Source organism: Procambarus clarkii, chromosome 35, assembly GCF_040958095.1.
Source record: "Procambarus clarkii isolate CNS0578487 chromosome 35, FALCON_Pclarkii_2.0, whole genome shotgun sequence".
NCBI classification, from domain to species: Eukaryota; Metazoa; Arthropoda; class Malacostraca; order Decapoda; family Cambaridae; genus Procambarus; species Procambarus clarkii.
Genome location: NC_091184.1, coordinates 19201512 through 19227800, shown reverse-complemented (window position 1 = coordinate 19227800; position 26289 = coordinate 19201512). Strand labels below are relative to the sequence as shown.

The window sequence follows — 26289 nt, the reverse complement described above, 5'->3', positions numbered from 1 at the left end:
GAGTGCGAGGAACAAGGTGGTCAGGTGGAGCCAGTGACTCCTTCCTTCAACAGTTTTGTCTCTCCCTCGTGGTATATCCTCAATGTCTTCAGTGGTGTGGCCTCACCACACACTTACACTGCCATAAGTGTCCTGAGAGTACTGTGGGAGGGACAATTTGGCGGGTATTGTGGACACAGGTGACCGTCTCTAAGACAGTGAGGAGCGTCAGTGTTATCTTCTTCATGATGGTAGCTGCAGTTCTTATCAGAGTTGTTATCTTGTTGTTGGTGGTGATTAAGTGGCGACATTGTTATCAGTTGAGGAGCGGCAGTATTATCTCACGGGTCGTCGTCAACATCTCGTGTAGCAGCTTGCTGTTGTTGTGATGACGTCACTCGCTCGCTTGCCCGCCATCTTGCTCCGTACATTTTCTTTGGTTACTGATCTTTCCCGAAACTGACTTTTTAATTTTGTTTATTTATATACACAGGAGTTTATTTATTTATATATATACAAGAAGGTGCAATGGGTTTATGAGAGTACATAACATTGATGTTTTTACATTCTTGTAAAGCCACTAGCACACACAGCATTTCGGGCAGGTCCTTAATTCGATAATTTTAAAACATTTTCGGGTTCCACTGACTGACTATCTTGTTACTCAATCTTCTACTGAATAGGTTCCAACGACGCAGCACTGAATCACTCATTAAAATATTTGTTAAAAATTTAAATTTTATCAGATCAATCTGGTAGTGGTTTTAAAATAAGCGCCTTTAGATTGCACACAATTTGATACCAAAATGAAAGATATAACATGAAACTTGATATCCGAACACTTGAAAGATTACAAATAGGCTTTTGGTCAAAATATTAAAATATTTGTTAAAATTCTATTTATTGTTCTATTATCTTGGGACTAGTTTTAAAATGCGCGCCTTTTTATTGCGAACAATTTGATACCAAAATGAAAGACGTAACACGAAATTTGATGTTATCAAATTGAACGAGTATACACATTAGGTTGCAGTGTACAAATTGGTGCTCGTTCACGAGTAACTTTACGCTTTTCTGCGGGGAGACACGCCAGGCTTTTGTACATTATATTCATACATATCTGTAGCGAATTTAATTGCGAACACAATGATACCAAAACGAGCGACGTAGCACGAGAATTAAGGTGAGAAAAGTGGAACGAGAATGCACATGTTACTGATTTTGTGCGTTTTTGCCGACTTTAGGCTTTGCTGTTGGGAGTCACGCTAGGCTTTTGGAGTTATATTTATACACACCTGTAGAGAATTTAATTGCGAACACAATGATACCAAAACGAGCGACGTAGTACGAGAATTAAGGTGAGAAAGCTGGAACGAGTATACACATTTGGGTGTCACCGCGCGCATACCCGCACGCCGAGGCACATGACCCCTATGTCAACCGCGCGCCTGCCCGGAACGCGAAAGTGTTTAAGTAGGTAAATTGTAGCAAAATTGAGAAAAGTTAACAGGAACATTGTAAGAAAATTTTAAGAAAATTAGTAGGTACATTTTAGTAAAATTTGAGGATTATTTCTAGGTACATTGTAGCATAATTTGAAGATTATTTCTAAGTACATCGTAGTAAAATTTGCGTTCAATATAACAACAATGATATATGTTAATGGCAGTGATTACAACGGTGAAGTTATAGGGCTTAGAATCATTTTGGGGCAGCACACGATACAGTGCGAGTGTGAAGCACTAGGTAGAAAATTATAAAGATCAAATTTGGTACTTTTGGTGTTACTTTTAAATAAGCGGTAGGATGGACAGCTTTTAATTCGTTAGGGAGTGAGTTCTATAGACTATGTCCCATTATTTCAATAGAGTGCTTATACAGAGTTAGTTTGACTCTGGGGATAAAAAGATATTTATTTCTGGTGTGGTAATAATGGGTTCTATTACATCTGTCAAAGGAAAGTTTCAGATCAGGGTTTGCATCTAGGAACAAGACTTTTTACATGTAAATGGTTTTAGTTTAGTTCATTTATTATGCACTCAATACCCATCCTGAGGGCGGTAGTGGAGAGTGTTACAGAGGCACATAATAGGCTCAGGAACCGAGCCCCAAAATTCATATAGCTAAGCTAGTTACAATCTTGATGAACTAGTTACAAAATTCAATGCACATCGTCACATCAACAATGGGCTCGAGACCGACCACAAGTACAGTTTCTAATTTAAGCAACTGGCATATGTGGAGGGCTAGTGTCACAGTTGGTATGTTTGTCCTGCACACCGTCCCCATCCAATAAGCAGCAGTGGATTGGTTACAATCTCTCAGATAATACCTACAGTTAGCAAACTGGGGATATTTGGCCAAGACTTCTGGCAGTTGATCACTTTGAATGATATATTTACACATCTCTAACATTTATTATAGAGTTGTCTCTGAACTCACGTATCTTTTCGCACTCCATCACAGTGTTGGGATCGAACTGTCGAAAACCCAACACATTTAAAATACGTTTGTTCCGAGTGTTTTTCTTATGCTTTGTAATATAATGGGGTACATTAATTTTTTCAGGTGTCAGCCTCAGCACTACCTATTGTCAGGTGTGACACACGTGGTGCCGAGGTTTGACAAAGGACAAGAAAGTTTTGGAAAAGACTGCATCATGGATATATTCGGCTATATCACGAAATACATAATAGAGTACATTATATACAATATAATACATGTATATATGTTAAGGGGGCGTCAGAGGTTTAGTTGAAAGTTGTTCAATGTCAACCAATATTATTATACTAGTTGTATATGAAAAGTGCTGAAATTGTCACAAGTTTCAGTACTGCAGCGTAAATAGAAAGGGAGATTTTTTTTTGTTTTGTTTTTTCAACGTTTTTTTTACACATTTTCAAGTCCACACTTCAGAACACACGTTTCAGATATAATTATTCTGTGACACTTTTATGACACATTAGCATATAATAAAGGATTGAGGGCTTTAGAATTTCCAAAACATCTTTAGTTTTCCTAATACAAATGTTCAAAGTTCCCCAAAAATTTTCTGCAAATATGGCATGTTTATTGCTATTATAAAATCAATAAATGAACTTAGAGAAAAATGAAGGCCCCCCCAATGTAGAGACATACCCTCCACATATACTGTGTAAGTTTCATGTAAATTGAATACAAAATGAATCAGTTTTGTAAAAGTTTGTGTCAATTGAAAAAAAAAAACAAATGAATAAAGTCTAAGGTTCTAAAATCTGTGGCTGAGGTTGACATCAACCAATTTTCTCCAAAATTGGCATCCTTACAGATAGGCTTACGTACAGTCAGGTGTGTAAGTTTGATGCAAATCGCCCGGAAAAAAAAAATATATTTTTTCCAAATTAAACTAATTATAATATTTGTTTAATATATGCTATTGTGATAGCAAAGAGTCGTAGCTATGATTTCAGTTGACACTTTTGATTGATAATCGATTTGACCATTTTGGCATAATTTTCACAACTACTTCAATATTTTTTTTCTCCCTTCCTATTTATGTTACAATGCTGAAACTTGGACCAGATGAAACACTTTTCATATAGAACTTGTCAAAAAAGTTTGATTAAAATCGAACGAGTTTCCATTTATTGCATTTGCGTGTTACCTCAACGCCGACCTCTAAATATAGAAAACGGTGACTTCCACAACCTCAAAGACGTCTACCATGCCGCTAGGTCCTCGCGTCCTTTTCCTTGGTGAGGGTGGAGCATACTGTAACAGTTGGGTTCAGCTGGTCACACACACACACACACACACGTGACGACTGGATGTCGACGGGATGGAAGGGAGTAGATTTCTATTCGGTTCAATCTCCGACCAGCACTCATTGCCTCGCCCGATGATTCTGATTGGCTAACAGACTTTCCCGCCACCGGACGAGCCACACCGTGCTGACTGTTAACGACCTTCACGGTCGTTAACTTTGTTCTTCCTGTAATATTGAAAGCATTACTATTAATAAATAACAATGCCTTTTTTATGCGACGCAATAACACGATAAGGCATTTGTGGGGTGTTTCTTTTTTGCTTTCACGACTGCAATGCGTACGTCGCCAATGTACATGTGGCAGACGCTTCACGAAACTGTCGGAATTAGCAGAATAGAAAATACGAGAGCAACCGTACAGGGCCTGGGAGCAAGGTCGAGTTAGAGTCCTTGAGGGTCTCTTCTCAGACTAGCCTCACCTGGTCCTGCTCCACGTTGATCGTTGGAATCTCCTCAATGATTTAACACTTTAAGGGACTCCTAGGGTCCTCATCACATTTATAGATTAGTGAATATAGGCAACTCGGTGTTGAAGACACTTAGAGCTGAAGGCTTCAGTATTTGATTGGCAGTATTCAGAAGTGGTTCAATGGAAACACCGCATAAAGCTTAACAGTACTTTATTTACTAACTTAACCACTAATACAAAGGGTGCTTGATTTACTTTAGATTGGCGTCAGCAAAGCTATGGTTATATTAGCGAGACTCTTGACGTCTGGCTAAACGACTCGGATCCACTCGTGGAGAAACACCTAACTTAACACAGTTGACAGCCAATCACTAACACGGCAACCTAACTGCCGGTGTGGAGAGGGATCACAAGAGTTCCAACCGGATACTCGGTAATGATGATATGCAATAAATCAACAACTACACTGTCAATGGGACAGACAATAACATGCACAATAATATTATCACACAATAACTAAATGTGTGGTGTATGTGAAGCTCACATTCACAGACTAGTGAAATGCAGTGATACCACATAGATAAACACGCATTCACCGTCGATTCACCTATGACCTGTGACAGGTATGAGAAGGTGAGAACTGTGGTTGATCCCTCAGATCAACACAGACACAATAAAACAAGGACAAGATCTTGTACTTACAGATAAGGTACCTTTCCTTACTCACTCACTCACTCAGGCACATTTTTACAAGCACTCGTAGGTGGCCTGACAGCTGGCTTCGCTCGTAGACAAGGAGGGTACTTGCAGTAGGGAGGGCTGTATGCTTAACAGACAGACACACGCACACACACTGTCTCTGGCGGTGAGTAAGGGTGGTGACGTCACATGGTACAGTGAGGGCGGCTGCAGGTTATATGGCACCATGCACTACACTGTACACTGGTACAGGTACACTGTGGTAAAGTCACACACAGGTTACTTAGGCGGCGGCACTGCCTTAGTTCACTCTAAGTCACTCACAACGATCTTTGTCACCAGGGGTTACCTGATACCAGTCTGTTTCGCTCTGGAGATTTGTCACTTTAGGCTTCTGAACCATATACTCACACTCGTGATTCTGGGCGAGTGTGTGGTATATCGCCAAGACGCTGAGTTAACTTGACGGTGAGGAATAGATGGTGTTCAGTCTATTGGCCGGTAGACAGAACAGAACCCGTCCTCTCGATATGGTCTCCCTCACGTGAATGGTTTTGCAAGGGGTGCCGGGCATCTCGTGGCACACAACACAAAGAGTTACAATTTGACCAATAGCATTGCAGCAAATGAGCGGGAACCAATCATATTAGCTCGTTCGATGAGCAGTAGGAGAGGTGACGTCATGAACATGCCACGAACATGTCATAACTGTTATTTTCTATCACGCCGGTTGACCCCAGAGGTCAGACGCTGCTGGCGTCTCCCCTCGGTCCCACGCTCAATGTACCCACTGACCCTTGGTGGCAAGTATGCTTAACTCCCTGTATCTACTACCTGCCTGGACATACGGCGGCCTCCATATTATAAAAGTGTTCCTGGTTAAGTGGGCATTCTGGAGATACCTAACATGCCAGGTCACTATCCAGGATTAAGAGAGATAGGCTTTGTGCATGAAGATCAGTGCACTGTGCACTGCAATGAGCCATTCAAGTCAGCTGTGAGAGAATCTTGAGACACTCTCTCACACAAGGAGACTAATGATTGCATCATTGGTGCTCTTTTGGGACCGGAAGTCAAACTGGCAGGGGCTGGGTATGTCGAATTTTACGAGGTAGGAATAGAGCTGTTTGTAGATCATTTTTTCAAATATTTTTGATAGAATGGGTAGATTTCATATTGGTCTATAATTGTTTATGTCCGCCGGATTGCCTCCTTTATGGACTGGCGTTACTCTTGCTTTTTTGAGGATATCAGGGAAGGGTGTGACACTCTATAGATTTGTTGAACAGTAGTGCTATGGGTGGGGCAAGGGCATGGGAGGCTCTCTTGTACACAATGGACGGAATTTCACTGGTGTTCCCTGCCTTGGTTTTTAGAGAGTGTATGATGGACACAACATCTGCCGGGCTGATTGGTGAAAGGAGAAGAGAGTTTGGATAGCTGCCTGAGAGATATGTGTTAATATGTGTCTGAGTCTGTGGGATTTTACTGGCAAGATTAGCACCAACCGATGAAAAGAAACTATTAAATTCATTTGCCATTTCTAAATCAGTTGACGGTATATCCCCATCCATGTAGAGTTTTATTTGGTTATGTGAGTGTTGTTTAGTTCCTAGGATACTAGAGATAGTTTTCCAAGTGCTTTTCATGTTGCCTTTTGCTTCATTGAATCTAAAAAAAAAAAAAATAAAAATGTTTATTTAGGTAAGGTACATAAAAGAGATTTTACAAAGAGTGATGGATTTATAGTTAGGGCTAGTACATACAATGCCTAAAGCCACTATTACGCAAAGCGTTTCGGGCATAAAAAAATTAATGACTAAAGCTTAATACTAATTGAGCATAAAGAGTAAAATGAAAACATGGAATGAAAACAGCTGAAAAAGCAGCACAAATACAATTCTGTCGACAAACAACGCTCTTTAAAAAGAACAGACATTGGATGACATTAGAGGGGTAAGGTAGGTTACAGGGAATTTATTAGGTATAGCTTCGTTTTTATCTTAAACTGGTTGAGAGAGGTACAGTCTTTAACATGGTTGGGAAGGTCATTCCACAATCTGGGTCCCTTAATTTGTAGAGCATTTCTAGTTTGATTAAGTCGTACTCTAGGAATATCAAAACTGTATTTATTTCTGGTGTGGTGCTCATGGGTTCTGTTACAACCTTCTATGAAGCTTTTGAGGTCAGGATTGGCATTACAGTTTAGCGTTTTATATATGTATAATGCACATGAGAGAATGTGCAGTGACTTAATGTCTAACATATTCAGAGATTTGAGTAGGGGTACCGAATGATGTCTGGGGCCAGAGTTGGATATTGTCCTAATAGCAGCTTTGTGTTGAGTAATTAGAGGACGTAAATGATTTTGGGTAGTAGAACCCCAAGCACAAATACCATAGTTGAGATATGGATAGACGAGGGAGTAATAGAGAGTCACCAGGGCAGGGCGGGGTACATAATATCTGATCTTAGAAAGAATGCCAACAGTTTTTGAAACTTTTTTTGATATATTTAGAATGTGGCCCTGGAAATTCAGCTTGTGGTCAATGAGAATGCCAAGGAATTTGCCATCTAATTTGTTACAAATTTGGGTATTGTTTATTTTGAGATTTATTTGATTAGAGGATTTATTGCCAAACAGAATATAGAAAGTTTTGTCAATGTTAAGGGTGAGTTTGTTGGCAGTTAGCCAAAGATGGACTTTATTTAGCTCAGTATTTACTGTGGCATATAGAGCAAGGGGGTCAGGACTGGAGTAAATGAAGGTTGTGTCGTCAGCAAATAGAATTGGTTTGAGGTGTTGGGAGGCATTTGGAAGGTCATTAATGTAGATGAGAAAGAGGAGAGGGCCAAGTATGCTGCCCTGAGGAACACCAATGTTGATGGGTAGGGTGGGAGAAATTGAATTATTCACAGAAACATACTGGAGCCTGTCAGTAAGGTAAGATTTGAGGTATTGCAGGGAGTGTCCTCTGACTCCATAATGATGTAATTTAAGAGAAGGTTTTGGTGGTTGACAGTGTCAAAAGCTTTACGCAGGTCCACAAATAACCCAACAGGGAACTCATTTTTATCAAGAGCTGTATGAATCGAGTTAAGCATACTAATAAGTGCATCGTTAGTGCTTTTTTTGGGTCTGAAGCCATATTGGCAAGGGCTAAGTATATTGTGTTTGGCTAGATAAGAGTAAAGCTGCTTATAGATTAGTTTTTCAAAAATTTTTGACAAGTTTTGGAGGACTGATATAGGTCTGTAGTTGTTAACATCTGTGGGATCACCACATTTGTAGACAGGCGTTACTCTCGCTTTTTTAGAATATCTGGAAAGGTTTGGAGTTCAAGTGACTTGTTGAAAAGCAATGCAATAGCAGGGGCTAAAGATCTGGAGGCTTTTTTGTAAATTAAAGTTGGTATCTCCTCAAGGGCACTAGACTTGGTTTTAAGGGAAAGGATTATCTCATTGACGTCAGTGGAATTAATAGGCTTTAGGTACAGAGACTGTGGATAGTTACCTGTGAGATAGTCCTTAACGCCAGTACTGGAAGATGGAATATCATTTGCAAGGGATGACCCAATGGAAGAGAAGAACCTATTGAACTCAATAGCAGAATCTGAGGCTGAAAGCTGACCATCGTTATTGGACAGGAGTGTTGGTTTGTTATTTAAAGTCTTCTTTGATCCCAATATTTGTGAAAGTGTGCTCCAAGTTTTTTTAATGTTGCTCTTTATTTGGGTAAATTTATCTTCATAGTATTTAGTTTTGGCTCGTCTAATTATCTTAGATAGCAATAATGAGTAATTCTTTGAGAATTCTTTGCAGACAATTCCTAACCTATCTTCTTCTCAAGGTCATGTTTTTTATAATGGATTTAATTAAGTATTCCCTTTGTAAGCCAGGGATTGTTAAGCGTTTTATTGATCTATTGTTTTGTTGATTGGATTGTTAATCTATTCACATTGTGACGATAATCTCTTTCAAGAGAGATTGAGCCTGCTCTTCCCTACATCATTACGTCGTTAAAGTACAAGATACTATATAGAAGATACGTCCACCAGTATCGCCAAACGTTTTGCCCAGGAAGCAAATCGTACCATGCATACCCCGACACCTGCTACAGCCGCCGTAACCAGCAAACTGCTCATCCTCTGCCTGCCTGTTGCTGATTGGCTGGTGTCTCGCCGCACCTGCACTCACGCCACCACCAGAGTCGTTGTCTGGGCAGCAGCACGCCGTACTCGTCAGAATATCTTTGTGCTCCTTGGAGTTGACATCTCTCGCTAGTAGACTAAGCCTTGGCTTTCGTGTACTAAGGGAGGTGGCAGCTTGAAGCCAGCATTCCAGCACCCATTATTTAATTTATCTTGCTATTAATATTTTTGCATTCTGGTCTTAGAGTAACTTTTCCTTGCCAGTTATTATTCATGTTATTTTGTTTGTTGACCAGTGTTGAATTTTATGAGATTGTCTTTATTCATGTCTTGTTTTCTAGAGTAATTAAAATTTCATTGTTTATATACTTGTGTTTTGTGTGTCTTCCCATTACCTTACCACAGACGAAAGGACAAACTTCTCTTTTTTTTTGTTATGTGACGAGGCCCTGCCCCCAGCTTTTGAAACAGCCGAACACCAACGCTTTACCGTCACAACATAATATGCAAGTTTTGTCTTTCTTATGATACTGGTAAGCATTGATGAGTACCTTTAAGCTACTTCCTTTGAAACTAGGCCAATCCTAAGTTTCTTTTCATATTCATGTTTCTTGTTGATTGAGTTGAGAATGCCACTTGTGAGCCATGGATTGTTTAATCTTTTGTCAGTTACTTGCTTGGTAAGAAGGGGACAATGAAGGTTGTAGAGGCTTAGAGTTTTGGAGAGGAAGAGGTTAGCTAATGAATTTATATCATGGGTATTATTGAATTCAGAATCCCAGTTAATTGTTTAAATACAGTTTTGATATTCCAAGAGTACGACTTAATCAAACTAGAAATGCTTTACAAATCAAGGGACCCAGAATGTGGAATGACCTTCCCAATCATGTTAAAGACTGTACCTCTCTCAACCAGTTTAAGATAAAAGCGAAGCACTACCTAATAAATTCCCTTTAACCTACCTTACCCCTCTATTGTCAACCATGTCTGTTTTTTAAACAACGCGGTTTGTCTACCTAATTGTATTCGTGCTGCTTTTTCAGCCATGTTTCCCCCTTTTATTTTATTTTTATTTGTTCTCAGTAAATTTTATACTTTAAACTCACTTAGTATTAAGTTTTAGTCTTTAATGTTTTTCCTGCCCGAAACGCTTTGCATAATAGTGTTTTTAGGCATTGTATGTACTAGCTCTATCTATAAATTTATCAAATTTGTAAAATCTCTTGTATGTATGTACCTTACCTGAATAAACATTATTTATTCTTATTCTTATTATTATTATTATTATTATTATTATTATTATTATTATTATTATTATTACTATTTTGGAAACGCACAAGGGTTGACCTGATTGATACATGGGTCAGATTCCATTAAGGTTCAAAACACATAATAATAATAATAATAATAATTTTTATTTAGGTAAGGTACATACATAAAGAGATTTTACAAAGTTTGTTGGGTTAATAGATAGAGCTAGTACATACAATGCCTAAAGCCACTATTTTTTTTTTTTTTTTTTTTTTTTTTTTTAGATATATACAAGAGTTGTTACATTCTTGTACAACCACTAGTACGCGCAGCGTTTCGGGCAAGTCCTTAATCCTATGGTCCCTGGAATACGATCCCCTGCCGCGAAGAATCGTTTTTTCATCCAAGTACACATTTTACTGTTGCGTTAAACAGAGGCTACAGTTAAGGAATTGCGCCCAGTAAATCCTCCCCGGCCAGGATACGAACCCATGACATAGCGCTCGCGGAACGCCAGGCGAGTGTCTTACCACTACACCACGGAAACTGTTAATTATTACGCAAAGTATTACGTATTACGCAAAGCGTTTCGGGCAGGAAAACATTAATGACTAAGGCTTAAAACTAATGGGTAAAAAGAATAAAATGTGTTGAGAACAAATAAGAATAGAGGTAAAAGAGGGGGAAACATGGTTGAAAAAGCAGCACAAATACAATTACAAATTATTACAGAAAATTACATTCAAACAGCGTTGTTTTGAAAAAAAAACAAAAAACATACATGGGTTGACAACAGAGGGGTAAGGTAGGTTACAGGGAATTTATTAGGTAGTGCTTCGTTTTTATCTTAAACTGGTTGAGAGAGGTACTGTCTTTAACATGGTTGGGAAGATCATTCCACATTCTGGGTTCCTTGATTTGAAGAGCATTTCTAGTATGATTAAGTTGTACTCTAGGAATATCAAAACTGTATTTATTTCTGGTGTGGTGCTCATGGGTTCTGTTACAACCTTCAATGAATCTTTTGAGGTCAGGATTGGCATTACAGTTCAGCATTTTATATATGTATAATACACATGAGAGAATGTGCAATGACTTAATATCTAACATATTCAGAGATTTGAGTAGGGGTACCGAGTGATGTCTGGGGCCAGAGTTGGATATTGTCCTAATAGCAGATTTGTGTTGAGTAATTAGAGGACGTAAATGATTTTGGGTAGTAGAACCCCAAGCACAAATGCCATAGTTGAGATATGGATAGATGAGGGAGTAATAGAGAGTCACCAGGGCAGGGCGGGGTACATAATATCTGATCTTAGAAAGAATGCCAACAGTTTTTGAAACTTTTTTCGATATATTTAGAATGTGTTCCTGGAAATTCAGCTTGTGGTCAATGAGAACGCCAAGGAATTTGCCATCTAATTTGTTACAAATTTGGGTATTGATTTTTTGAGATTTATATCAATTTATATCAATCTACCAATTTTTGTCAACTACCATTCAAGCTGTCATTGCAATCAATCTTATATTGTTTCTGCTGTATTGTGCCTACCAATTTGTTGTCAACTACCATTTTAAGCTGTCATTGCAATCAATCATAGCTACCTACGTGCTTTAATATACTGTACCTATAATTTTCTCTCATCTTTTTTTTCATTCCATGTAATCTGTTATCATTTTTTTGTCTATAAATTTTGCAAGTATTTACCTCCTTAAAATTTTCTTAGATTAAGGACCTGCCCGAAACGCTGCGCGTGCTAGTGGCTTTACAAGACTGTAATTACCATATTTGTATCCTCACATTCCTTATGTACATTCTTGTATATGCATAAATAAATAAATAAATAAATAAATATGATTAGAGGATTTATTGCCAAACAGAATATAAAACGTTTTGTCAATGTTAAGGGTGAGTTTGTTGGCAGTTAGCCAAAGATGGACTTTCTCTAGCTCAGTATTTACTGTGGCATTTAGAGCAAGGGGGGTCAGGACTGGAGTAAATGAAGGTTGTGTCGTCAGCAAATAGAATTGGTTTGAGGTGTTGGGAGGCATTTGGAAGGTCATTAATGTAGATGAGAAAGAGGAGAGGGCCAAGTATGCTTCCCTGAGGAACACCAATGTTGATGGGTATATAATTGTGTTGTGGGCTTGCTATGGGGGACTGGTACTATTAAGGGGTAAGGGTAGTTAGAAGACAGAGTATCAAATATGGGAGGGCTAAAAGGCCCGGCCCCAAAATAAACTATCCACAGTAATAATACCTTGCTACTAGACCATATATGTCAGTCTAAGGGTTGATCAATGCACTCCCACACAGGAAGAAGGGATACTCCTATAATTCATGTACTTATTTATTAACCCCTTAAAAAAAAACATATACACTCACACCAATAACAATAATAATAATAACTTTACCACACTACCTTACGTTAAAAGCCTTGGTCCACATAGACAGGATACAAGGTTTACACTGAGAACAAGCTAGGGTAAAGTACTACTGGATAAGCACTGAAGCTGGATGCAGCCTAGGGTAGTGAGACCACGTGGTACCCTAATACAAAACACAACACTTAGGGGTACCCAAAACACTGGCAAATACTACCCCCAGGTCTCACCAATCGTTACTACCAGAGTAGGCACACTTAAAACACCATACAGTACTTAACTTAATGGTACAGGAACTTAAGGTAAGGGAAATAAGTAAGAGGAGAAGGGAGGAGAGTAGGGGTGCAGCCACAGAGTAAGTCTCGTCCCCACGAACGCCAGCCAGAGAAGAACGCTCCTAGCGACCAGCTAGGCCTCCCGCATGTCGTGGTGCCGGAAGGAGCCTAATTGATCGTGCAGCTAAGCACATTAAAGATCTTCCCCTATGCAACGTATTGTTACTTTACAAATGATTAGAAAGTATTAGTCAACATAGTTGGTGCCTATGTTATTATTTAATAATCAACCTCAAGCTCAGTCTTTAAATGCTCTTTGAGAAACAAGAATAGCCTTACGTCTGGCTGGGAAGATACAAACAACTGCGCATAGGGTTGCGTTCAGCTATACTATAGGAAAGTTTAATAACTCAATTTTGACCTCTGGTTTCCACTAAAGAACCCAGGGTCGTAACACTCCTCCCCCTTCAGAGTAAAAAAAAAATGTGACTACTAGAATAGTAGTCATATTTTTTTGTAAGAGTATACAGAGAATAAAAAGAAAAAAAATATATGACAAAAAAATCAAAAATCAATCAAAAATAACAATTTCTCTGCAAGAAAAATACAAAGAAGTTCTTTGAAAGAAAAAAAACAAAAAAAAAAGCATACACAAAAAAACAAAAAACAGGGAAGTAAATAAATTGGACACGGAATATTTAATGTCACAGGAGAACCTAAAAAAAATAACTAAAGCATGACAGTTGGTAAATGGCTTCCTGTGGCCTAGATGAATGTTATTCCGGCAACCTGGACAGAGCGTCGGCTATCACGTTGAGTCGGCCCGGTAGGTGGGTAATGGAAAGATTGAAGTCCTGTAGGTACAACGCCCACCTGAGGATGCATTTATTCTTCCCCTTCATCTGAGTCAGGAAGACCAGTGGGTTATGGTCCGTGTACACTTCCACTATATTACCTGTGAGGTAAACTTCAAACTTTTTACATGTTAACACTAGAGCCAACGCCTCAAAGGAGTGCTTTGAGCATTTTTCTCTTCTTTTTTTTTTTTTGCCTGTGTATTGCCTGTTTATATTGCATATCCTTGCCCATCTTGTATTATTACCGTACAATATTCATGTATTACAATATTAATGTAATTCTTAACTTAGCTAATTATTTGTATTTCATTTGATTATTTGAATCTCAATTCGTTTACTCTAGAAATATTAATTTGATTAATTATCAAATTTCCCACTCTTCTGTTCTTTATTATTTTTACTTTTATATCTGGTAAACTTTATTACTTATATACAGCATCTGCTAAATTTTATTACTTACATATCTGCTGAATAATATTTACAATCATTTCTCTACTCTTGCATTTTTTCTTTTCAAATACAGTGCATCATCACTCTAACAGACCCCGCTCTAACGAATTCCTGGATGGTCCAAGTGAATTGCATTTGGCACTAAATGTTCAGTGGAACATACAAAAATTCATTTGTGTTGTTCCACTGATGGTGATGACCTAGTCCGGCATGGCAGGGCTGTGAGAGCTGTGTACTGTACACACTCTCCACATCATTCACTTCACTATCCATATCACTAGTAGCAGACACCTGTGTTAGGTCTTTTTCCAGATTTGAGTTATCAAAATCATTGGCATGCTCATCTTCAAGCAATATGCCTTGTATTCTAATATCAGATGATGTTTTCTTAAAAACATGGCTGACTAGGGCTGGGAGCTTGATATGGATGAATATGACACGGTTGCTACCTTGAATATGAGCCTACCCATGACTGTGGGGAATGCTGGGAATTTTTTTCAATCTGGCAAACACCTCAGGAATCCATCTTGTACCCAAGTCAACACCGCGTTGGACAGGTGTTTGGGAGCCAGAGGCGCGTGTGCCACCCATTGTTGCTCACTCAGTACTAACCCAGCCAGCAGCCCTATGACATTCTGGGAATTTTTTCCAAGATGGCTGCCTCTCACTGGAGGTCCTAAGAGTCCATTTTGTACCCAACCTACCGCGAGCGTGCTTCGACTGTATACGAAGAAATAAAAAATACTTTTGTCAGTTGGCGCAGTAATTGGCGAATGGCATTTGTCGTTTGGCGCAGTGCAGTGGTTAAGGTCTTATGCACACCCCTTATTGAGCAAAATTATGCACTATTTGCATTTCAAGAGGGTTAATACACTCACCATCACTGGGTAATGACAATATGATTAATACACTTAACATCACAGGGTAATGACAATATAATTAATACACTCTCCATCACTGGTAAATGACAACACCAACATTAATACACTAGTTAATGAAAATATCTTGATTAATACACTCACAATCACTAGATATCGACATCAACATGATAAACACACACACTGGTAGTACAGTAAGAATAAAATTGTCCTTACCATCATTAATGGGCAAAAGTTGTGTTTGCTATCGTCCTGGGTAGTTGAGCAGAGACTGGAAGCAGTATTACCTATTAGGCAAAATAAAACAAATTTAAGGTTTCTATGACTAAATTTTTCCCACCAAAACACAGTAAATGTTTAGAAAAATTTAATAATTTTTTTAGGTATTATGCTTTGAGCAAAAGTAAGGAAGGTGACCAGGAGTAAGGAGGGTGGGCAGGAGTAAGGAGGGGGGCAGGAGTAAGGAGGGTGGGCAGGAGTGGGGAGGGTGGGCAGGAGTAAGGATGGTGGGCAGGAGTAAGGAGGGTGGGCAGGAGTAAGGATGGTGGGCAGGAGTAAGGAGGGTGGGCAGGAGTAAGGATGGTGGGCAGGAGTAAGGAGGGTGGGCAGGAGTAAGGAGGGGTGGGCAGGAGTAAGGATAGTGGGCAGGAGTAAGGAGGGTGGGCAGGAGTAAGGAGGGTGGGCAGGAGTAAGGAGGGTGGGCAGGAGTAAGGAGGGTGGGCAGGAGTGGGGAGGGTGGGCAGGAGTAAGGATGGTGGGCAGGAGTAAGGAGGGTGGGCAGGAGTAAGGAGGGTGGGCAGGAGTAAGGAGGGTGGGCAGGAGTAAGGACGGTGGGCAGGAGTAAGGAGGGTGGGCAGGAGTAAGGAGGGTGGGCAGGAGTAAGGATGGTGGGCAGGAGTAAGGAGGGTGGGCAGGAGTAAGGAGGGTGGGCAGGAGTAAGGATGGTGGGCAGGAGTAAGGAGGGTGGGCAGGAGTAAGAAGGGTGGGCAGGAGTAAGGAGGGGTGGGCAGGAGTAAGGAGGGCAAGGAGGGACCCTGTCTGGCAGGGAGGGAAGGAGGGAGTCAGGCTATGGGTGGGTGAGCAAGCAGGGAGGCTGGAGTGGGTGTCCACCCACCTGCAAACCTGCTCATCCACCCACCTGTGCACCATCAAACCCATCTGCCTGCCATGCAACCATCTAGCCCATCTTCCTGCCAGCCATCCAGCCCACCCGCTCACCCACCCATCTGCCCGCCCACTTGCCCTGCCCACCTTCCTGCCTGGCAGCTACCCACCCAGCTCACCCACCCATCTGCCCGCCCACTTGCCCTGCCCACCTTCCTGCCAGGCAGCTACCCACCCACCCAGCATCACACACTAATTATAGTGTGTGTGGAAATTCAAATCACGTTGGCTGTGATACATAAAGATTGTGAATGTTAATTTTTTCTTCCCCGGTAAAACTCGGCTAATACGGATGTCGGGCTTAACTGGATAGGGGTCCTTCCCATATAGTCTGGATAATCGAGTTCATACAGTATATATATAATATATTATCCAGGATATATGACCTCTATCAAGCATATTCAGGTCATTTTTACATATATAGCACTAATAACTAACCTTGCTTACAACTATTCTAATACTTCATTTCAAGACCAAAACAAGGCATACATACACTTATATTATTAAACCTCTTGTCTGGAAATACTTTACCTAAAGCAGCCAAGCCTACTCAGGCCACACTCACTGAATGAAAGGTTTCTGATCTTTCCATATGAAAACACTCATAATAATGCCAGATTATTTTAACCATTGAGAACCCACGTAATAGTGTGCAAGAGGCAGAGGTGTAATTAACGGAGGGAAGCGCGATCACAAGTTAGGTATCCAGTGTCAGTTATTTCTTATAAGACATTCAGGTATTCATAATTAAACATCTTATGAGAAAATATATAGGATTCTGTAATGAGAAAATGTGGCTAACTCTACAGTAGACGGAAAAACACCACAATTTACATATTGAAATCACAAATTTAAATAGAATAAACCTAACAAATAAAGTATAGAGAAGACTCTTGTAATGTGATTCACTGACCACTTGGAAATTCAAATGCATTTTACCTACAAATAATACGCTATCATACGTTAGCTTGAATTTTCCTGGAGTGACTCTCATACATTCTCTCTCTCTCCATATAATTTCAAACATTTCCTTCATATCAGAAAGTTGGATGTACCAAATCTTTTAAATGTTAAACATCGACAAATTTAACATTTAAAAATGTAATTTACTGGTGTAAATGTGTATTTATGAGCGTATAAACATCTATTTATACGTTTCTAGTTTCTATGCCCGAAACGCTTTGCGTAATAGTGGCTTTAGGCATTGTATGTACTAGCTATACCTATAAGTCAAACAATCCTTGTAAATATTTATTGTATGTATGTACCTTACCTAAATAAAATTGTATTGTATTGTATTGTATTTAAATGTATAATAAAACAAATATGAAAGACAAAAGCATATAAAGAATAAACTAGAAAACAGAATATAGCAACTCTTTGATTAATGAAAATGTTTGAAACATTTTATGTCATTCATTCATTCATAATTTACATCATTTACACAACATAATTTACATAATAGTAGCATCCATCAGTCTCAGGAGACTATGGAGTTGTGCTCTGCTTGTCGGTCTGGAGTGGCCTCTCCAGGGCACAAAGCCTGGGTAGGTTGATATGCTGGAGAAACTGTTATCCAAGCAGCAGGCGCCGAAAGTCTCCAATGGAAAGGCAAACGCCAATACGATTGGTTCCAGCGCCGTTGCATGAACTGTCAGAACGAGAGGCTCCAACTCCGGAGTTAACCTCGAGGTTGGTAAAAGAGGGCACAGGGACTCCAGACCCGGAGACCGCCGTGGTCGGGGCCGGAGAAGAACCAGCCCAGCAAGGGGCAAGAACGACCCCAGCCTCCTGAAGCAGAGCTTGGGCTCCCTGAGCCCCAGGTGGAGGATGTCCAACCCTGCACCTATGGGTTCATCACAGCCACCTTTCACCCGAGGCTACCTTCCTTCATGACCCAGCAGAAGGAAGAGTAATAATTATTAATTACAATAAGTCGTATTATAATTATTATTATAATAATATAATTATAATAATAATTATAATAATACAGAGTAACTAGGGCCGGGCGAGGAACAAACTATCTGACAATTTACATACACAGTAACATAATAACATACATAACATAATTAACATACACAAAAAACAGCTGCTTGCCATAAGTCCCTTTGTACGCTAAATAAAATGTTCTATAGTATTAAACATGGCATATTGTGGAATATAATGTTTACTACATGAATAATTCAAATACAGTGGTACCTTCATTTACGATCGTAATCCATTCCCAGAGACTCGGCGTCAACCAAAAATTCGGCAACAAAACAAATTTTGCCATAAGAAATAATGTAAGTTTAATTAATCCGTTACACCCCCCCCCCCCCAATAAAAACAGCGTTGAATGTAATGAAACGCCATTTTCTGGGTGATACCCGGAGCTTACTAGGCTGATATGCTAATGTCAGACTTTGGCATCAGTCATGTGTATGGAGTTCTGTGGGTCTACTGAGGACCACGAGCCAGAACCTGGCCCCCTCAGAGAGGCAAGGGGAGCAATGGCCTATAGAAACCCCCGTGTGGTTGGAAGCATTCTATGTCTGCCATCGACCGGGTCAGGCACCTAGAAAGGTAAGCATCCCAAAACAAACCCCTATTCTGGTGAAATTATTGCTACCAAAAGCCGAACAAGTGGATAGAACTCCCCACAAAGAAACGAACAAACGATCATGACGTCACACGTCGCCGCGCCGCTGTTACACAGCCCCCGTCCCCGGGAGGGGGAAGGGGGGAGCCCCAGACCCCTCACGCCGGCTATCGACCCGTCAGTTCTGAGGCTTTATGTCAAAACACACGAAAAAAACGCCGACCCGGGGAAGGGAGGGATGCCGGGCAGCCTCCGGGTCTCACCCAGAAAATGGCGTTTTATTACATTCAACGCTGGTTTTCTGGGGGGACCCCCTTCGGCTTCCCGGAGCTAACTACCCACAGAGGAAGAACGTAAGGACTTACCCGGGAGGCGGTCGTTGCTCACTACACAACTCGAAGTCGAGACAACTTGCTGCAACCGCCGACCTAAATGACACAGGCCTGACTAGGCCTAGGGACGTGCACGAGGTAACGAGCAGCCAGGACCCTGTACGGCCGCCAAAAGCCCCGTGCCCAAATGCCAGCCCAGGACATGGTGCCCAAGACGGCAGCAAGCACAGTGAACGTACAAACGTCATGGGCATGGGGATAGACCGCAGGCTAGCTAGTCGTAAGAACTCTGCGGACGACCTGGGAGACCCACACCCGCGAACAGGGAAGAAAGGGAAACCGGATCAACCCAAAGCGTGTCCCCAGACACAGAGGCCGAGGCGCGCAAGTAACGGCAAAGAGCCACCACCAAACACAAAACATGATGCACCCCCGGCCCAACCAATGAAGCATCAACAACCCAGGGACCCCTCCAGAAAGCAGCAGTTTCAATCTTCACCAGAAAAGAAGGAGACAGCTGCAGACGAACAAAACCATCATGAAGACTGAAAGAGCAGAAACCCCTGCGCCGGAGGAGATCATGAAGCTACCCAACCCGACAGCCAGAGGTCACTGCCAACAGATAAGGAGCCTTATAGAACAATCCTGAACTGAAGGGGCCACAACAAACTGAGGAGAAGAAAGAAAATAGCACTCTGTCCAATGACCAGGACGGCTCAGGCTGTGCAAGAGCAGGAGCAGGCCGGAGGTAAAACAATGCATGAGACAGCTTGCGAAACGGCACAGAGATAACATCAAAACCGAAAGCAAGCCGAAGTGGCTCCGCCAGCGCCTCACGATACGAGGCGACAGTATGGGGCAAGATGACGGCCCCAAACTTCCACAAGAAAAGGACAAGGCCACGCCAACAAATGCAGCTACCGAAGAAGGGACAGAAGGAAAAGGAAGGGCCGCCAAAAACCCCACACTACCGCCAAGAAGAAGCACGCAGCTGGGACACCATCAATGAAGCCACCCGACCACCAACAGAAGGTGAGAGACTCGAGGCAGAACCGAACCGGCCCCGCCATGGGCCAATTGAGCCTAGGAAGATGCGGAGCTGCGGATAGATCTTGGGTGCCACCACGGAGCCAGCTAAGCCAGAAACCCAAGCCGACAAAGGAGATGGAACATCCGCCATACAGAAGACACCCCAACTCCCACGAGCCCGCCAGGAGATCGGAGACGACAGTTCCGACTTGCGAAACTAGAGAAGGGAAACCGAGAGAACGTGAAAACGCCAACAGGCTGGGTAAGTCAGGTAACCAGGAACCGAAATAGGAGGCAATAGGAGAGCCAAAAGGCACAAACAAAACAACCACGTGTAGGATAAAAGGAGAAAACGGAAAAACACAAGATCAGAAGAAAAGCCCCAGCACCAACGGCCAGGGACATGAGCATTGAAGGAAGATGAGGAACGAAGAAGGCAAGGAGCAAAACAGGAATGAAAGGGACACGACCAACAACACACAGAGCCGCTGGTCATGTCCCAACAAGCCACGCCAACAACACAGGTGTCTGATACGTCCCAACACAACACGAAAAGGAAAAAAAGGTGCAAAGGTACGCCAACAGACCAGTACCCGAACCAAAGAGTATGAGCTACGAAGATTTAGCAGTCTCCGTGGTGTAGTGGTAAGACACTCGCCTGGCGTTCCGCGAGCGCTATGTCATGGGTTCATATCCTGGCCGGGGAGGATTTACTGGGCGCAATTCCTTAACTGTAGCCTCTGTTTAACGCAACAGTAAAATGTGTACTTGGATGAAAAAACGATTCTTCGCGGCAGGGGATCGTATTCCAGGGACCATAGGATTAAGGACTTGCCCGAAACGCTACGCGTACTAGTGGCTGTACAAGAATGTAACAACTCTTGTATATATCTCAAAAAAAAAAAAAAAAAAAAAAAAAAAAGATATGATCACCCACATCGACGATTCCCAAAGGAAGCGATAAGGAAGAGAAAGACCGACTACGGGACCCAGGGGCACACGCACCAAGGGACACTGGTGGAAGGATAACCCAAACGAGCCAAAGAGACATGGGAAAGAAGTATTGCAGTGTCAGTAGTAGACAAGCGGAACGCATGAGGAAGCGATGTGGTAAAGGATGACACCACACACAGCTTCAAGCGCAGATATGATAGAGCCAAGCAGGCCCAGGAACCTGCACATGAGCAAATGACAGGTGAGAAGCGGGACCAAAACCCAGAGCCCAACTCCTGCAACACAACTAGGGAAGTACAACTAGGTAAGTACCGTACAGAAAATCCAATGTATATGGAAGGTCTAAGCTAGGCACTGCAAGACGTGCAAGGAAAGAGTGACCCAGATAAGACCATGAAAAACGGGGCCATGACCCCCCTTACAACAATTAAACCAGAAGAACAATTATTAAGGCCCCAGGAAGAAGCACAGAAGGGCCAAACAAAAATCCATACCCAATCCCCAACACACATCCACAACATGAAAACTGCTACAAAATGTCACCTCAGAACATCAAGACAGGAACACTTACCCCCATAACATATAACCCCACCATTGTACCTCGAAACGTGGTGGAAGTAGGGCCCCCTATCTGAACTCAAGCATGGGCTGGACATGCACAAGAGTGGGACTGGATGGGTATAAATAGGAGCTGCCTCGTATGGCCTATTAGGCCTGCTGCAGTCACCTGTGTTCCGATGTTCGTATATTCGTATCAAAAAATCACTAACCAGCACCTGGCCGAAGAGAAGCCAGACCGCATGAACTCACCTACAGAACGTAGGCACTAACGTGTCACGACACAACATAGCCGAGAAAATTCCGGGAGCACCGCCAGTGGAAGAAGGCAAAACCGCACATGCAGGAGAAGAACAGGGGTAGAGGCGAAGGAAGAGCCCGACACCCATATGCAGGGAAAACCCAGCGTCCTCCCAATAGCAGCAATCCAGAACACCCGCAGGAACTACGGGGGCACGGACTGGAGAATGGAGAGGAACGAGCGCCGAAGCATCGGAGAGAAAAGGGACACAAAATCCCAGCTCACGTACACACTGCCCGTATCAAAACAAACAACCACGGCGCATGCGCAGCAGGGATGCCAGAAGTCGCGAGCTAAAGAAAGAAACCACGAATTGACTACAAAAATATACAAAATAGTGTTGTTAACAACCGAATCCCATATGAGAGTACACAGTGCAGCCGCTAACCATAGTTGAAAAGAGCAGGAAAGGACCGAGAAGAAACATAGCACAGCATCCCATTTGGGCTACAAAGAGCCCAACTGGGCTCCATGGACCCCAATCTGGCAACCCTGTGCAGCGCAGGACAGTGCACGGAGATAAGAGACAAACACGAAAGAAACAGGGCCGAAAAACGAGAAGCTTGGAGAAGGACCGTCAAGCCCCAGAAGGGACCGGAAGACGACGGACATTCCAAGAATACGGGAAGAAGCAAAACCTTCCCGATCCTAAATTTTTACATATTTTTTCAATATTTCTGATAAGTTTTTCTCACTTTTTGCACTAAAGTTATTCAATAGTGTGTGTTTTGAGTAATTTATATGGTAAAATATGTAGAACATCGGAATCCTCATAATATTCATGTTAATAATATGCATCTATATTATTTACTTGGAAAAATACAACCTGTTATTTTTGGTGTTATTATACTGCATACACAATTTGTATACAACTATGAATATTGACTTCCACGATTATGAACCACCAAGCTGTTGTGGTGGGTGTGGTAAAGACAGTCAACCACACACACTACCTGTGCCAGCAGCAGACTGTGCCAGCAGACTGTGCCAGCAGACTGTGCCAGCAGACTGTACCAGCAGACTATACCAGCAGACTGTGCCAGCAGACTGTACCAGCAGACTGTACCAGCAGACTGTACCAGCAGACTATACCAGCAGCAGACTGTGCCAGCAGACTGTGCCAGCAGGCTGTGCCAGCAGACTGTGCCAGCAGACTGTGCCAGCAGCAGACTGTACCAGCAGACTGTGCCAGCAGCAGACTGTACCAGCAGACTGTACCAGCAGACTGTGCCAGCAGACTGTGCCAGCAGACTGTGCCAGCAGACTGTACCAGCAGACTACCAGCAGACTGTGCCAGCAGACTGTACCAGCAGACTACCAACAGACTGTACCAGCAGACTGTGCCAGCAGCAGACTGTACCAGCAGACTGTGCCAGCAGACGGTGCCAGCACACTGTGCCAGCAAACTGTGCCAGCAGACGATGCCAGTAGACTGTGCCTGCAGCAGGCTGTGCCAGCAGACTACCAGCAGACTGTGCCAGCAGACTGTGCCAGCAGACTGTACTAGTAGACTTTACCCGCATACTGTACCAGCAGACTGTGCCAGCAGACTGTACCAGCAGACTGTGCCAGCAGACTACCAGCAGACTGTGCCAGCAGACTGTACCAGCAGACTGTGCCAGCAGACTGTACCAGCAGACTGTACCAGTACACTGTGCCAGCAGACTGTACCGGCAAACTGTGCCAGCAGACTGTGCCAGCAGACAGCGCCAGCAGACTGTACCGGCAAACTGTACCAGCAGACTGTGCCAGCAGATTGTGCCAGCAGCAGACTGTGCCAGCAGATTCCGCCAGCAGACTATGCCAGCAGACTGTAGCAGCAGACTTGGCCAGCAACAGACTATGTTAGCAGACTTCGCCAGCAGCAGACTGTGCCAGCATCAGACTGCGCTAGCAGACTGTGCCAGTAGACTCTGCCAGCAGACTGTGTCAGCACACTGTGTCAGCAGACTGTAGCAGCAGACTGTGACAGCAGACGGTGCCAGCAGACTGTGCAGCTTAATGTACCAGCAGATTGTACCAGCATAATGTACTAGCAGAATATGCCAGCAGCAGAGTGTCCCAGCAGACTGCGCCAGCAGACATTACCAGCAGACTGCGCCAGCAGACATTACCAGCAGACTGTGCCAGCATAGTGTACTAGCAGACTGTGCCAGCATAGTGTACCAGCTGACTGTGCCAGCATAGTGTACCAGCAGACTGTGCCAGCATAGTGTACCAGCAGACTGTGCCAGCATAGTGTACCAGCAGACTGTGCCAGCATAGTGTACCAGCAGACTGTGCCAGCATAGTGTACCAGCAGACTGTGCCAGCATAGTGTACCAGCAGACTGTGCCAGCATAGTGTACCAGCAGACTGTGCCAGCATAGTGTACCAGCAGACTGTGCCAGCATAGTGTACCAGCAGACTGTGCCAGCATAGTGTACCAGCAGACTGTGCCCGCAGACTGTGCCAGCAGCAGACTGTGCCAGCAGCAGACTGTGCCAGCAGCAGACTGTGCCAGCAGCAGACTGTGCCAAGCAGCAGACTGTGCCAGCAGCAGACTGTGCCAGCAGCAGACTGGGCCAGCAGCAGGACTGTGCCAGCAGCAGACTGTGCCAGCAGCAGACTGTGCCAGCAGCAGACTGGGCCAGGAGACGAAACAAAAGGAGTCACAAGGTACTACACACATTACTAATTCTCAGCACAATGTTATATTACCAGCAAGCTGACAACAACAGTGTGTAAATTAATACATTTAAATAAGACCATGTGTGTGTGTGGACCATTTGTATACTACAACATATTGTGTGTCTGCATATTGTGATACAATTATTATACCCGTATTCATAGGAATAATATATATATATATATATATATCTATATATATATATATATATATATATATATATATATATATATATATAGTATATAGATATATATTAGTATATTTTGGTAGCAGTCTTTCCTGTAGACATATATTATTAAATATGACCGAAACAGTAAGATTAATAATTCTAACACGAATTTTCTCTATCTTTCTTATGTTTCTTTTCACTGTTGATGGTAATTCAAAGATCAATTCTCCAAAATTCATTTTTATTTCTAGTCTGACGCGACACTTGAGCGCGTTTCGTAAAACTTATTACATTTTCAAAGACTTTAGTTTACAAACAACACAACTGAAACTGAATAGAGCTTTACACATCTTCGAGGTTTATATCTACATTTGGGTGAGGTGGATGAGTTGAAAAACGAACTTTCAACAATGGGTATTCAATGGGTATTAAATTCCAACACAAAACAGAACACGAAACAATGGGTATTGAATGGGTATTAAATTCCAAACACAAGACAGAACAACGAAACAATGGGTATTGAATGGAAGTAATTGTAGAAAGCCTATTGGTCCATATTTCTTGATGCTTCTATATTGGAGCGGAGTCTTGAAGTGGGTAGAATATAGTTGTGCATTAATTGGCTGTTGATTGCTGGTGTTTGACTTCTTGATGTGTAGTGCCTCGCAGACGTCAAGCAGCCGCCTGCTATCGCTGTATCTATCGATGATTTCTGTGTTGTTTGCTAAGATTTCTCTGGTGATGGTTTGTTGTGGAAATAGATTATATGTTCCTTAATGGAGCCCTGTTGCTTATGCATCGTTAAACGCCTAGAAAGAGATGTTGTTGTCTTGCCTATATACTGTTTTTTTTAGGCTTACAGTCCCCAAGAGGGCATTTGAAGGCATAGACGACGTTGGTCTCTTTTAAAGCGTTCTGCTTTGTGTCTGGAGAGTTTCTCATGAGTAGGCTGGCCGTTTTTCTGGTTTTATAGTAAATCGTCAGTTGTATCTTCTGTTTTTTGTCTGTAGGGATAACGTTTCTACTGACAGTATCTTTCAGGACCCTTTCCTCCGTTTTATGGGCTGTGGAAAAGAAGTTCCTGTAAAATAGTCTAATAGGGGGTATAGGTGTTGTGTTAGTTGTCTCTTCAGAGGTTGCATGGCGTTTCACTTTCCTTCTTATGATGTCTTCCACGAAACCATTGGAGAAGCCGTTGTTGACTAGGACCTGCCTTACCCTATAGAGTTCTTCGTCGACTTGCTTCCATTCTGAGCTGTGGCTGAGGGCACGGTCGACATAAGCGTTAACAACACTCCTCTTGTACCTGTCCGGGCAGTCACTGTTGGCATTCAGGCACATTCCTATGTTTGTTTCCTTAGTGTAGACTGCAGTGTGGAAAACTCCGCTCCTTT

The 26289-nt window shown here is 42.4% G+C and overlaps 1 long non-coding RNA gene across 1 annotated transcript in view; it reads right to left on the bottom strand.

Annotated features, from left to right (window-relative positions):
- Positions 1 to 1997: 1997 nt before the first annotated feature.
- The window catches only part of LOC138371378 (uncharacterized), a 28569-nt gene continuing 4277 nt past the window's right edge, over positions 1998 to 26289 (bottom strand). Inside the window, exons 2-3 of the long non-coding RNA XR_011230423.1 lie at positions 15356 to 15426; positions 1998 to 3949 (exon numbers count right to left, since the gene is read on the bottom strand). This is a non-coding gene — a long non-coding RNA (uncharacterized lncRNA). The remainder of the gene's footprint in view (positions 3950 to 15355; positions 15427 to 26289) is intronic.